The sequence below is a fragment of the Lepidochelys kempii genome, chromosome 17 (assembly GCF_965140285.1).
Source record: "Lepidochelys kempii isolate rLepKem1 chromosome 17, rLepKem1.hap1, whole genome shotgun sequence".
Taxonomy (NCBI): domain Eukaryota; kingdom Metazoa; phylum Chordata; order Testudines; family Cheloniidae; genus Lepidochelys; species Lepidochelys kempii.
Window position 1 is genome coordinate 825,224 of NC_136396.1, and position 12,503 is coordinate 837,726.

Genomic DNA, 12,503 nt, shown 5'->3' on the forward strand with positions numbered 1-12,503 from the left:
ACCCAGCAAACCAGCCAGCCCAGGGCAGGGCCTTGTCTACAGACCTAGCCTCATCCTACAGTGCTGAAAATAGCCATGGAGACATGTATGGGTGGTTATCGGAGAGAGCTGCCTGAGTTCCGCCCTCCTGTCCTGGCCACCCCTGTTGGAATTGCTCCCTCTGTCATCATGCAGCAGCCAGCATGCACAGTCCGACCGAGGAACATGCGGTATCCTCACAATACAGGCTGATCTGGGAAGGAACGACTTCCCTGGGAAAAGCCAGAAGCAAAGGGCAGCACATTGGGGTGCCCAGAAAGCTGCAGCAGCCCCAGTGTTGAGACACTGGAGCACGTGCTGTGAAGGCTCTGGCCATGGGAGATGTCCTGGGCATGGACTCTGCCCCCGTGCAGGGCTGCTTCTGCCACCCACAGCCAGAGGCATCTGCTCTAAGCCCCTGCTCCCTGCTGGTAGCCGGAGTGCTGTGGGGGCGGGATGGAGACCCCCTAGCCTTCGCCATCCTCAAGGCTACCCGGAGGGGCCTGCACTGTCATGGGGGCAGTGGAGAGGGATGTCTGAGGCACTGGCCAGCCCCGCTCTCCCAGTGCCAGCTGTGGGGAAGGGCCCCAAGTGTGAGAGATGAACGTGAGGAGCTGTAGGGAGAAAGGGGCTGGTGGCTCAGACTGGGCAGCATGGCAGTGAGAGGCTGTGCCGTGGCTGTGGGATCCTTCCCTGCAGCGTGAAGGGGAGGGGGCTTGCGTCTCTTCCTGGGGTCTGGGACTCTGAGATCAGGCTGCAGCTGTCCGTCTTGTGGCCCCAGAGCCTGGCCCGTTAGGGCTTGGCTGTGCCCAGGGGGACCGTGAGTGAAATGAAGACACAGTTAGCCCAGTTCCGTGGCTGCCTCATGACAGCCTGAGCATAGAGCTTTGAAATGTACAGAGCACTTACAGAATTGATCGGTGCAAGGCCTCGTTAATTAGTCTTAATAGGTTTGTCTTTATCTACTTCCTAACAAACTGCACTTCTCCGCGCAAGGAACAGGAGCTTCGCCCTGAATGGCTGGAGCGAGAGCAGAGCCCGCAGGGCTCAGCACCCTGGAGACTGGCTTAAATGCAGGCACCATCTCTGGTCTCAGGGCTGGGCCATGACCCCGCTGCGCTAGGCTGGGCCCAGGGGTGAGGCTGTGGGATGCTGGCTCTGCTGGGCTTGGCCGTGGTCCCGCTGGGCTGGGCTGCCCGCAGTGCTGTGAACGCCCTGCGGCTGTGGCTGAGTCGAGGTCTCTGTCGGTTGCAGGCTGGGCCGTGCTCTGAGCACCCTTGGGAGCTGCGGTTCCTCCGCTCGCTGCCGCCCTGCGTGGGAGCTGTGTGCTGTGGTGCTGTTCCCGAGGAGCTGGCAGGGGTGCTGCCTGCTGGAAATCGCATCATGATGTTATCTCGGAAAGTTCCAAATTGGCTCCGTTGATCAGGGATGATGTGATTTGGCTGAGGGGAGCTATCCCTGGAGCGGGGTGAGGGGGGAGTGTGCGAGTCAGCCCTGCAGAAGCTTGGCCAGGCAGCTGCTGGAGAGACGTGTACAGTCGAGCCCTGCCCGGGTCCCCACTCAGGCTGGCGGGTGCAGTTGCCAGCCAGGGTCTGTTCACAGGAACCCCTTCAGCTGGGCGTGATTCTACCCAGCCAGCCCCCCAGCTGGGTCAGCCACTGCACCGCTTAGAGCAGGTCTGCAGTGCCATGCGGAGCTGTGTGCCCAGGCGTGAGTGACCAGACAGCCAGCTCCCTGCTCTGGGGCCTGCAGGGGCTCTGGGTGGGGGCTGGAGCAGGCTTATCAGCGGGGCTCTTGATTCCTTGTTAATAAGCTCCAAGTATTAGGGGCTGTGGTGGCTAATCCCTGTCTCTTCTCTGTGTGACCAGCTCCTGGTAATCACAGGGGACCCCAGCAGCTCTGGCAGGAATCTGGGCTCCCCAGCTCCCTCTCTGCCCCCTGGCCATCTCTCCTCTTAACGCTGTTCTCTCTGAGCAGGTAGGAGACCTGCTGCAGCTGCAGATTCTGCTCTGGGGCTGGGGATCTCCATGGGCCTGCGAAGTTCCCATTCATCACTGTTCTGGGAAGGGTGGCCCAGCCCTGCTGCTCCCTGTGTAGCTGAGGTAGCTCAGGGGGGTGCTGGTAGCCTGCCAGCTGATGCTCCTCCTGTCCCAGCCCTGAGGGGAGAGGGCCCAAGGGCTCTGCATGGGCAGAGTGAGCCCTGTGTCCTGCAGCAGAGCCCCCATGCAGCACGATCTGTGGAGCAGCCCAAATGTTTCCTGATGGCCCCCTGAGCCCTGGATTGTAATAGACTCTGCCCCATGGTCGTCCCCCCCCCCCAGCTTGCCAGACTGCATGGGGGGGGGGGGAGGAAGCAGCTGGGAGTGCATATTGTGTGTTAGCAATTGGGGGACGGGGCGGGGCGGGCAGCTCGCTAGTCTTGGGCGGGGTGAGCCTGGGGCAGGGAGCTCGTGCATCTTGATGGGCATCCAGTCTGAAAATCCAGGGCCTGTTCTTGTCCCCGTGCACTGGCTGGAGCCTCCAAGGGGCCAAGCGAAGTTGCGTTGTACTGGGTGGGCAGGGAAGAGTTAAGCAGGGTCTGCGCTTGCTGGGAACGTGTCCTGGCTGGTGCGTGCAGAGCAGCAAACGGCTCTGGTGCAGCTTGAAAGACCCCATAAGCCAGAAAAGGGAGATAATGAGGAGCAAAAAAGCTTCTGACAACTGGCTTGCGTCTGAAACTCTCCAAGATGCCTCAGCCAGTCAGTTCGGCCTCCTGGGGCCCGTCGGCCCTCCCAGCCCGGGGCTCTACGTCAGATACCAGGGCAGATGGGCTGGGGCAGAGGTGGCTCCGCACCCACCCAGGCAGCACCGGGGCTGAGCAAGCGTCCTGAGCTCACCAGCTTGGCCAGGAGTTACTCTTGGGCCAGGGCGCCAGGCTGGAGGGATTTTCTGGGCAGTCCCCCGCTTCTCCCTGGCCCAGGAGCTGACAGCAGCTCCTGCCCCTGCAAGATGTCCCTGTGATGGCCCTGCTGAGTCACCCAGTGGTGTCCTGTTGCCCAGACCCAAGGCAGAGCTCGCTGGTGACCCTGAACCGTTCCCTCCGTGGTGCAGGGGACTTTAATAACCGTCATTAACCGCACAACAGCATCGTTAAGAGAGAATGAAGTTCTCACTTTACGGGAGATGCTGCAGACCCCTGCCCAGGGAGTGATGGTGCAGGGAGGGGATCGTACCCGGAGATGGGGGGCGAGTCCCACCCGGTGCCGTGGGCTCTGAAACCACCAAGCCCTGACCCTGGCATTGCAGTGAGAGCTTGCTCCCACCCGTGGCAGATCAGTTCTAATCGCATACACCCCTGCCGGCCCCCAGGGCTCCCCAGACTCTCCTCTCCCTCAACCTCTAGCCATCAGGAGCCACCTGCAGGCCCCCACCGTGCACGCCTGCCCCTAGAGCTTCTCTGTGTTCCCCTCTCAGGACTTGCCTTCCACTGTGCCTGGCTGGCTGGGAGCAGGACATGGGGCCCTGCTCCGCCCCCAAGGAGCTGGGGGCCGCTGCACTGTTACAGCTCCCAGGCTGAGGGCCTAGGCCCAGGGCCTGGAGGGTTGGTCCTGGGGAGGCACAGACCTAGGCGGCTGTGGGAATCTCCAGTCCCCTCATGGACACTGGGTCTGGGGGCTCCTGCACACATTAGAAATAGCAAAGGCTTCTCTGGCCCAGCTCCCAGTTGAGGCTGGCGCCCGCCGTGCACCTACCTGAGAGGGGCCCCCGTGCAGGGTCCCCGTGTAGGAACCAGAGGAGCGACCCCCCCCCACACTCCCTGTGTGGGGAGGAAGGTTGGGGGCTGTAAGTGGGAGGGTGATGGGGTGGGGGTGCAGATCCAGGGCTCCTCTTCCTGTGGGGCAGGCGATGGGGTCGTGCCAGCAGGACTACGGGCGGCCCTGTCTCGCAGCAAGACCCACTTGCAGCCTGCAGATGCTCTGGGGCCATCTCGGTCCCAGGCTCCGCGCACAGATTGTAATTGCCCAGCTGCAGCAGCGCCGTTCCAAAGCCGTTTGCAGTAAAATTGCTAGCTCATTATTTTAATTACGTGCAGCCTGCCTGTGTTAATGAAGTTGGAAGCCCGTTAACATGGCTTGGTGACTAGTTCCATGCTAATTAAATGCATTTTTCTCTGGTTCTTCAGGAGGGAATCCACTGCCCAGGACCTTCCAGCCAGCACGCGCCTGGGGTGGGAGCAGACACGGGCTGCGGGGCTCTGGGGAAGGGGTTCCATGGGGGCTAGGGGTGGAACCTGGAGCCCTGTTGGAGGGGGCTGTGCCTTGTCTCTGGGGGGCGGGGGGAGACCCCAGTGAGGTGTTCGCACCCTGGAGCCCATCACACCTGAGCTCCCATGCACGTGGGACCTGTCTGGCTCCCCACTGCCCGTCGTGTCTCGGGGCCGGTCCCTGGCCCTCATTCTGCTGCTGGTTGAGCCAGCGTTTAAACGGGCGCCTCCTGGCTGGGGAGATGGCAGGGAAACCACCACTGCCCAGCGGCCTGGCCCCAGGCCCTGCCCCTGTGCCCAGCTCTCCCCTGCTGTGGGGTTCAGTGCTGTGTCCGGACGCCCCAGGCTGGGCCAATGGGCTTGTACCTTGTAATCAGCCACTAACCCACCATATACCCTGGCCATGTGTGTTAGTTCCCCAGAGCCTCTGCTCCCTGCCCTCCCCCCTTCCCCATGCTGTCAGCTCCTGCAGGGGCAGAGCTCTCCGTGTTTGCCTGGCCTGGCTTCCTGCGTTCCCTGTCTGGCTGCGGTGCTGGCTCTCTCTGCAGCGGCTGGGCCCAGTCGCTCTGAGCCTACCCGGCACAGCACAGTGGCGTTAATACACGGAGGGAGAGGGCCCTGGGTGGGCACAGGGGGAGCAGGACAGATTCCAGACACCCCCCCCAGCCTGCAGTGCCCTGTCCCCCCTTTCTTGCCTGGTCCTTGTAAGCCCCGGGCCCCAGTCGCTCTCAATGCTCCCAGCCTGCCTGAGCAGCAGAGCCCAGGGCCCCGACTAGCATCAGTTACAGTGAAACGCGGAGACGCTCGTTAGAGCTCAGCGCCAGCCGCCCTGGGCTCCGCTGGGAGAGACGTGCCAGGTTGAGGGTGCACCCCGCTGGCGGGGGTGGTGCTGGCTGCTGGGGAGTGGCGGAGGAGAGGGGGCCGTGCCAGGGCAAGCTGCTGAGAAGGTATGGGGGAGCGGTGCCTTTGGCGTGGGATGGGGAGCTGGTCCATACGTCGTCGGCACTAGGGGGGGCAGGAGTTTCCAGCCAGTCCGACTGTTCCGGGGCCAGGGTGGGCTGACTAATTTCTTGGCCCGGCTGTGTGACCAACTTTCCAACCGTGCACAACCAAACACCCTTGCCCCGCCCCTTCTCTGAGGCTCCACCTCTTCTCTGAGGTCCTGGCCCCCTTACTCCATCCCCCCTCCCTCCGTTGTTCGCTCTCCCCCACCCTCACTCACTTGCTTATTGTTACCAGGCTGGGGAGGGTCCGGTTGAAAACCCACTCCCAGGCAGTACCAGCCCTTCGCTGCGTCCTTCTCACCCACCCGGGGCTGGATGACTCGGAGACGGTGCCACGGCTGCCCGCACTGCCCCTTGTGGGGCCTGGGCTGCCAGCCCTGGGAATGGCCCGGAGGGCTGGACTGGGCTGGGCTGTCGGGCCCTTCCCCTCGCTGCTGCTGGACTCAGCTCAGGCTGGTACTGCCTGGGAGTGGGTCCCACCGGAGCGAGGGGTCTCGGGCCGTCTCGCAGGAAGCACCGCAGCTGGCCCCTTGCTGGCCACCTAAGCAGAGCCGTCCAGGAACAAAGGGGCTGGGCAGACTGAGCCAGGCTCGGCACAGGGCTGTCTTGTCCGAGTGGCTGCGGGCTGCGCTTCGCCGCCAGCCCAGGACTCTGGGTGTCTGTTGTGTGCTCTGGTTAAACCTCTTTTCTGCCTGAGTGTGTTGGGTTGGGTGGCTGCTTCATGAGGCTCTGAAGAGGCTCTGCCTATCACCCCTCTGCTCCCAAGAATGCGCTGAAGTTGACCCGGCCATGCTGGTCCCCGGGGGGCACCCAGCCTCTGTCAGCCAAGGGATCAGGAGCTGCTTTGGGGACTGGTGTGAAAAGCAAAACTGCAGTCAGAGTAGCGTGGTAAGAAAACCCGGCACCAGCGAGCGACAGCAGCGTGCCAGGCTAGTGGCCGGCCCTGGCAGCAGGGTGGGCTGGCCCTGTCCCAGTGCGCGTAGCTCTGAGCTCCCCCTTCTCCTCTGCCTGGAAATCCGCCCGGCTGCCCTCTAGGCGGGGTGCTGGGCAGCATCCCCTGAGTTTGGGGTTTGTGCCCCCAGGCCGGTGTTTGGGGGTACCTGGGGGGCTGATCGGGGCAGGTCTGTCTGTGCTGAACGGGGCACTTAGCAGATGGCCTTTGGGAGGAGATAGGGGCTGAGGGGGAAGAGGAGAGAAACGAGGTTTTTCACACTGAGCTGGAAGATGAATAACCTCCCTGCGTGTTCAATATTCATGAGCTCCCTGCTGAGTGGGTGGGAGAGGTTGTGCTGGAGGGGGGGAGCGACTGCTGTATAATGAGGGCAAAGCTGCTGTCCTGGCCCCAGAGCAGTAGGCTCCTGGCAGGTGGGTTGACACTCTGTGGGGTGCCCTGGCCCGCTGCCCTCAGCCCCAGGCCTGGCACAGAGCAGGCGGTGCTGGTACCGGTCGGAGGGCGCGAGGCGGGTCTGCTCTGCACTGGGCCAGTTCAGGTGGACGCTAATTGAAGTTTCCTTTCTCTGTAGCTGGATGAAAGGCTTGGGCAGGCGGCTGAAACAGCCAGGGGAGCCTCTGGCCCTCGCCTGGGATCTGTCTTGGGAGGTGGTTATTGCTCTTCCCCGGCTCCAGCCACCAGCAGGGAGCCAACGCACTGCAGCTCCCCGCTGGGCCAGGGCACAGGGTGTCTGCCGCAGGAGCACGGGCATGGGGCTGGCAGGGTCCTGCTCCTCTCCCATTCTGAGCACGGGTGGGCAAGGCTGGCCTTTCCTACCTTGCTGGGCCATGTGCCCCTTCCTTCCTTCCTCTTCCCTGCACCCCTGGCCCCATAACTGTGTCCTGCTCCCAGGCTGGGGCAGTCGCAGAGCCGAGGGGGTCGGGGGGGAGGCTGGGTACTCAGGGCAGGTCCCAGGACTGCTTCCTTCCCCCCCCCGCCCCCACTCCTCTGGGAGTCACAGAGCCGGGGCCAGGTGGAGGCTGGGTACTCAGGCAGGTCCCCAGCCTGCTTCTTCTTCCCCCTCCCCCCCACTGTTTCACTTTCTTGCTCTGTGCCCCCAGGGACTTTCTCTGGGGCTTGGGCCAATTTACATACATTTTAATCTATCGCTCTGAGTCAGTCCTCCCCAGCCGGAATCTTAAGGAGATGAATAATTTCCCACTCTCCCCACCCGTCCACGAAGTGGAGTTTGATTCATGTTAATTTCATCCCCGCTTATTAGAGGAGAGGCTACGGGTCCGGATTGGCTGGGGTCGAGAGCCGCGCTCTGGAATCTCCGAGTCAGGGGCAGCCACTTGCTGGGTGCCCCTTGCCCGGTGCCCCTTGTGCGCGCTGTGGGGGAGGGTGGCAGGTGTTGCCCTGGGTCTGGAAGGCCGCAGTCCCCTCGCTGCAGGAGCTGGATGTTTCAGGGCAGGGGAACTGCCTGGAGTCTGGGCCTTCCCAGTATGACACTGTGTGTCATTGTCCTTCTGCAGACAGGTTTGAGGGTTGCTAGCATCCCGCCAGGCCATTCTGGGCCCAGGGCTGCTGCGTGCCAGCCCGTGGAGCAGGAGCTGGGAGGTTCCCTGCAGAGGGGTGTTTTTCCCCTGAGCAGGAGGAAGGGCTGCCCCACGCGTGGGGGCTGCTGCATGCAGGGAAGGTCTCGCTGAAGATGCAGTCCCTTTCCCTGCCCCAGCACTGACGCATGCGATTGAGCTGTTAATATTCAGCACGCTCTGCGATTTCTCCCCCCGCCATCTGGCCGGATCTGCCCACAGTTTCTATTCTCGAGTGGTACGTAGCACCCTGCCCCGCTCTCCATGCGGCGTTCGCAGTGTGGCATCATGCTGGGGAGCTCTGCCCTAGCAGTCTGGGGGCCGGTCCCTGCATGACTTTGATGGGGGTCATCAGTGAGTTACTCTGCTCCAGAGAGCTGGGCGCTCAGCCCCCAATAGCCCCCTGCTGTGGCCTGTGCCAGCGGGCGAGCAGTGCGGGGAAGCCCCGCGGGGATGGTTCCTTGGGAGCTGATCCCATGGAGCAGCGGCCTGGAAAGCAAGCCAAGGGTTGGAATGAGACAGCGAGAGGCACCCTGGTTCCTGCGCCGAGTGCAGACTGGCCCTTCGCTGCGTCCTTCTCACCCACCTGGGGCTGGATGACTCGGAGACGGTGCCACAGCTGCCCGCACTGCCCCTTGTGGGGCCTGGGCTGCCAGCCCTGGGAATGGCCCGGGGGGCTGGACTGGGCTGTCGGGCCCTTCCCCTCGCCGCTGCTGGACTCAGCTCAGGCTGGTACTGCCTGGGAGCGGGTCCCACCGGAGCGAGGGGTCTCGGGCCGTCTCGCAGGAAGCACCGCAGCTGGCCCCTTGCTGGCCACCTAAGCAGAGCCGTCCAGGAACAAAGGGGCTGGGCAGACTGAGCCCCTCACTGTGAGATGGGCTCTCCCTAGGCAAGGCAGGGCTATGCCTGGGCCCTCCCGATCTGTCTCCTTTCCTAGCACCGACCCGCTGAGCTCTGTCTGGGGGGAGCCAGCTCGCTGCGCTCCAGCCCCATGGGGGAGGCAAGGCGGGAGGGTGGTGCAGTGAGATAGGGCCCAGACAATAGGAGGAGAGCGGCTCCTGCAAGTGCTCAGTGAAACCTGGATGTAAATAAGGAATTAGCATATGGTTTAACCAGCCCCTTCAGGCAGGGGCTTTGTCATTACAATACCTGCTTTCCTAATTAAAATACCACAGCAGCTCCCTGGGCATGCGGCCAAGATAATAATCCCTGGACTGGTGCAATAAAATACCTACAGAGGTGGTGCCTTTAAATCACAGACCAGCCTCTGCCTCTGGCACCAGGCCTGTCACAAGCCGCCCCACCCTGGCCTCGTGGGTGCCAGCCGGATGGCTGCACTTCCTGGCGGGTTCTGGCTCTGCTCCGGCTGTGTGGGACCGGGAGCTGGGCACGCTTTTCCTCCGCTGAGGCTCGTTCCAGGAGCAGAAGGCGGGCGCTGACGGGGAGCTGTGTGACTCATATTTCTCTCCAGGTGCCACCTAACCAGCAAATGCTCCTCTAATGGTCCAGCGCCACATGTGGGACAGTGCCTGGGACCCTCTAAGGGCCCCAGTCTGCTCCCCACAGACGCAAGCGTGAGGTGTCATGGGCATGCTGGATGCAGGGGACGCGGGGAGCCTTGGGTATGCAGGCTGAGCAGGGATGGCGTTCAGACCCTTCTAGCAGTGCCAGGCGTGCGGTGGGCACAGTTGACAGGACCTTAATGTTTCCTCTGGATGACCGCTGTAAGGAACAGATTCCTGACCCCAAATGGGGCTATAGCAGGATCTGGGAGCAGCTGGAGTGGGAGCCAGGCATCCCCAAGACTCCTGTCCCCGACCAGACGGGGGTCTTCACGATCGGGTTCCCCATCCGGGGATCGGAGATGGACGGGATTGGAGCTGAGTCCGGGAGAGCAAGAGGACTGTGGGAGACAGCGAGAGCCCGAGAAAGAGCTGCAGAAGCAGCAGCAGCATGAACTGGCGGTGGGGAGCGGAGAGGGCTAGGGGACCCCCCAGGGGTGAGTGGGGATAGACCCCGGGGTGCCAGTTCCACAGGGAACCTCGAGACTAAATTGCTGCCCCTGGTTAAGGGGTGGGGGATGTGGATGCCACCTCACTGCCTTTGAGCGGGCTGGCGATTTGAACCAGGGGGACCCTGCGGAAAAGCCCCGGTGTCTAGCTCCCTTGCTGGGTCCCAAGGCCATAGACTCCGTCAGCCAGATGGGTGGGGAGGTGGACAGGCTCCCACTCCTGACCCCAACCTATATGTCTGTGTGGAGTTTCCTGGGTTCAGGCCCCGCGGACCGCCAGTGGGAGTGGAAGGTGATGGTCAATGGGGAGACATTCATGGGGTGGCGAGATCCTGGGACAGAGAGAATTGTAAGGCCCTGGGTGATGCAGCCTCACCAGATGCTATGGGGCTGTGTGAGCTGGGTGAGGGTCCCAGGGATGAAGCCCCTCACCCTGCCTATGGCCCGGATCCCTGTGCAGACCCCGGAGGGGTGGGTCTGGCTGGTCGTTGGGGTTCTCCAGGATATCGGCTGTGAGACCCTATTGTGGGGTGACTGTGTCTCTTTGGGACAGGATCCAGGCCCTGCTCCGGTAACTGCCAAGGGTTTGAATTTGAATCCAGGGAACCAATCGGTGGAGAGGGAAATGGTCGGTGAAAATGCAGATGACCTGGCTGGCAGCAGGGAGGATCTGCTAGGCTCAGGGTACCTGCCTGCCTGTAACCAACCCCCTGGGGCTGGGTGGGACAGAGAGATGCTCCCCGCCCCCTCGCACACCAGAGAGGGGGCTCACGCTGGCTCAGATGCAGTGAGGAAAGCAGCGAGCTCGCTGCCTGTCCCCACTGGGACAGCAAGGGCAGTGCTGAGCACAGTGGGAGCTGAGACCCCAGCTGAGTGGGGGGAGACACAGGCAGGGCAGGGGATCTGTTGGGAGTGGCAAGGTGCTTGGTAAGGAAAGTCTGGATGGGCCAACACAGCCTTGTGAGCTGATGGCTTTGTCTAGTCAGCAGGGTGGGAAGGCGAGGAGAGTGGAAGAGGAGTGTCCCTGGACCTTACCGGTTAGCTGGGTGAAGAATTGTGACAGGGAAGGAAACATGCCTGTGTCTGTCAGGGGTATTGACTTGCCTATGGAGGGAGCTACGCTGATCTCCAAGCAGTTGTCTGTGACCAGCCTTGTGTGCTGGGACCAGGGGAATGAGATCCCAAGCTGTGTGTCTGGGAAAGGAGAAAGTGTGTCCGGCTCTTCTTTGTGGAGCAGACAGAAGGGGCCTTTCAGCCTGTGATGGTTGAGGGTACTGCAGTTGTCTCAGAGCTGGTTCTGGATTCAGCTAAAGCCCAGGATGGGAATGGCCCTAAGTTTGTGTCTGCTCAGGAGAATGGCCCTGTAACTAGGTCACATCCAGTTAGTGTCTATGTAAAATCCCAGAGACCAGACAATTCTGGTGCTTGTATTTTGCCTGTTGCTAGTGTGTTGTTGGGAAAGGGCATAGCAACTCTGTCTGATCAGGGTGAGATCCTATCCAGGGCACAAGGAGAGCATGAAGGTGATGTGATTGTGTTACCTACTGAGGGTGTGGAAACCTGTAACAAGAAGGAAAAGATTCCTGAACTTGTGTGTGGCAAAGGGAAGGAGAATGCTTCTAACCTTTTATCTAGGAAGTCTGTAATTTTGCCTGAAAGGGGATGGTGTAGGAATCCGCTGGATTGGCCAGAGGTAATTCTGGATGTAAGTGAGACCCAGAAAGAGTCTGTTGTTGCTCAGGAAAGTGCTCCTCTAGAGCAAGCCCTAGGTGAAGAGGGTAAGGGCAGAATTTCTGTGAAGGGTGAATTGTTGCATAAAAAAGCCCTAGGGAAAGGAATCCTCATGGAGTCTTTGCAAGCAGTTTACTGCAACTGAAGGGTGTGAAAGTCATTTGATCAAGAAAGTTTCAGATCTTAACAGCCAGAAATTTTCTGTTATGAATGGATCCACTGACTTTCCTGTTGAAAGATCCAGTGGGGATAGCTTTGAAAAGGTCTCAGATGGGGTGAAAGCTGTTAAGAAAGTTAAACAGTCCGATAACCAAGTGGCTGTGTTTGGCCAGCTTGTTGGGGAGACAAGGTTGTTGAGAAAGGGATGTCTCCATGCTGATTCTGTAAGTGAACAAAAAGAAAAGGAGTACTTGTGGCACCTTAGAGACTAACCAATTTATTTGAGCATGAGCTTTCGTGAGCTACAGCTCACTTCATCGGATGCATACTGTGGAAAGTATAGAAGATCTTTTTATACACACAAAGCATGAAAAAATGGGTGTTTACCACTACAAAAGGTTTTCTCTCCCCCCACCCCACTCTCCTGCTGATAATAGCTTATCTAAAGTGATCACTCTCCTTACAGTGTGTATGATAATGAAGGTGGGCCATTTCCAGCACAAATCCAGGGTTTAACAAGAACGTCTGTGGGGAGGGGGGGGGGTAGGAAAAAACAAGGGGAAATAGGTTACCTTGCATAATGACTTAGCCACTCCCACTCTCTGTTCAAGCCTAAGTTAATTGTATCCAATTTGCAAATGAATTCCAATTCAACAGACTCTCGCTGGAGTCTGGTTTTGAAGTTTTTTTGTTGTAATATCGCAACTTTCATATCTGTAATCGCGTGGCCAGAGAGATTGAAGTGTTCTCCGACTGGTTTATGAATGTTATAATTCTTGACATCTGATTTTTGTCCATTTATTCTTTTACG

At 60.3% G+C, this 12,503-nt stretch overlaps 1 protein-coding gene across 8 annotated transcripts in view; it reads left to right on the plus strand.

The window, feature by feature from the left end:
• The window catches only part of DPH1 (diphthamide biosynthesis 1), a 53,770-nt gene that overhangs the window by 18,431 nt on the left and 22,836 nt on the right, over positions 1-12,503 (plus strand). The window contains exon 1 of one of the 8 annotated variants that reach the window (XM_078849225.1): positions 1,977-1,995. The exons of the other annotated variants lie outside the window; for them this stretch is intronic. The gene's annotated coding sequence lies outside the window, so the exon portion shown is untranslated. Of the gene's footprint in view, positions 1-1,976; positions 1,996-12,503 lie in introns of those variants that run through there. 8 annotated transcript variants of the gene reach the window in all.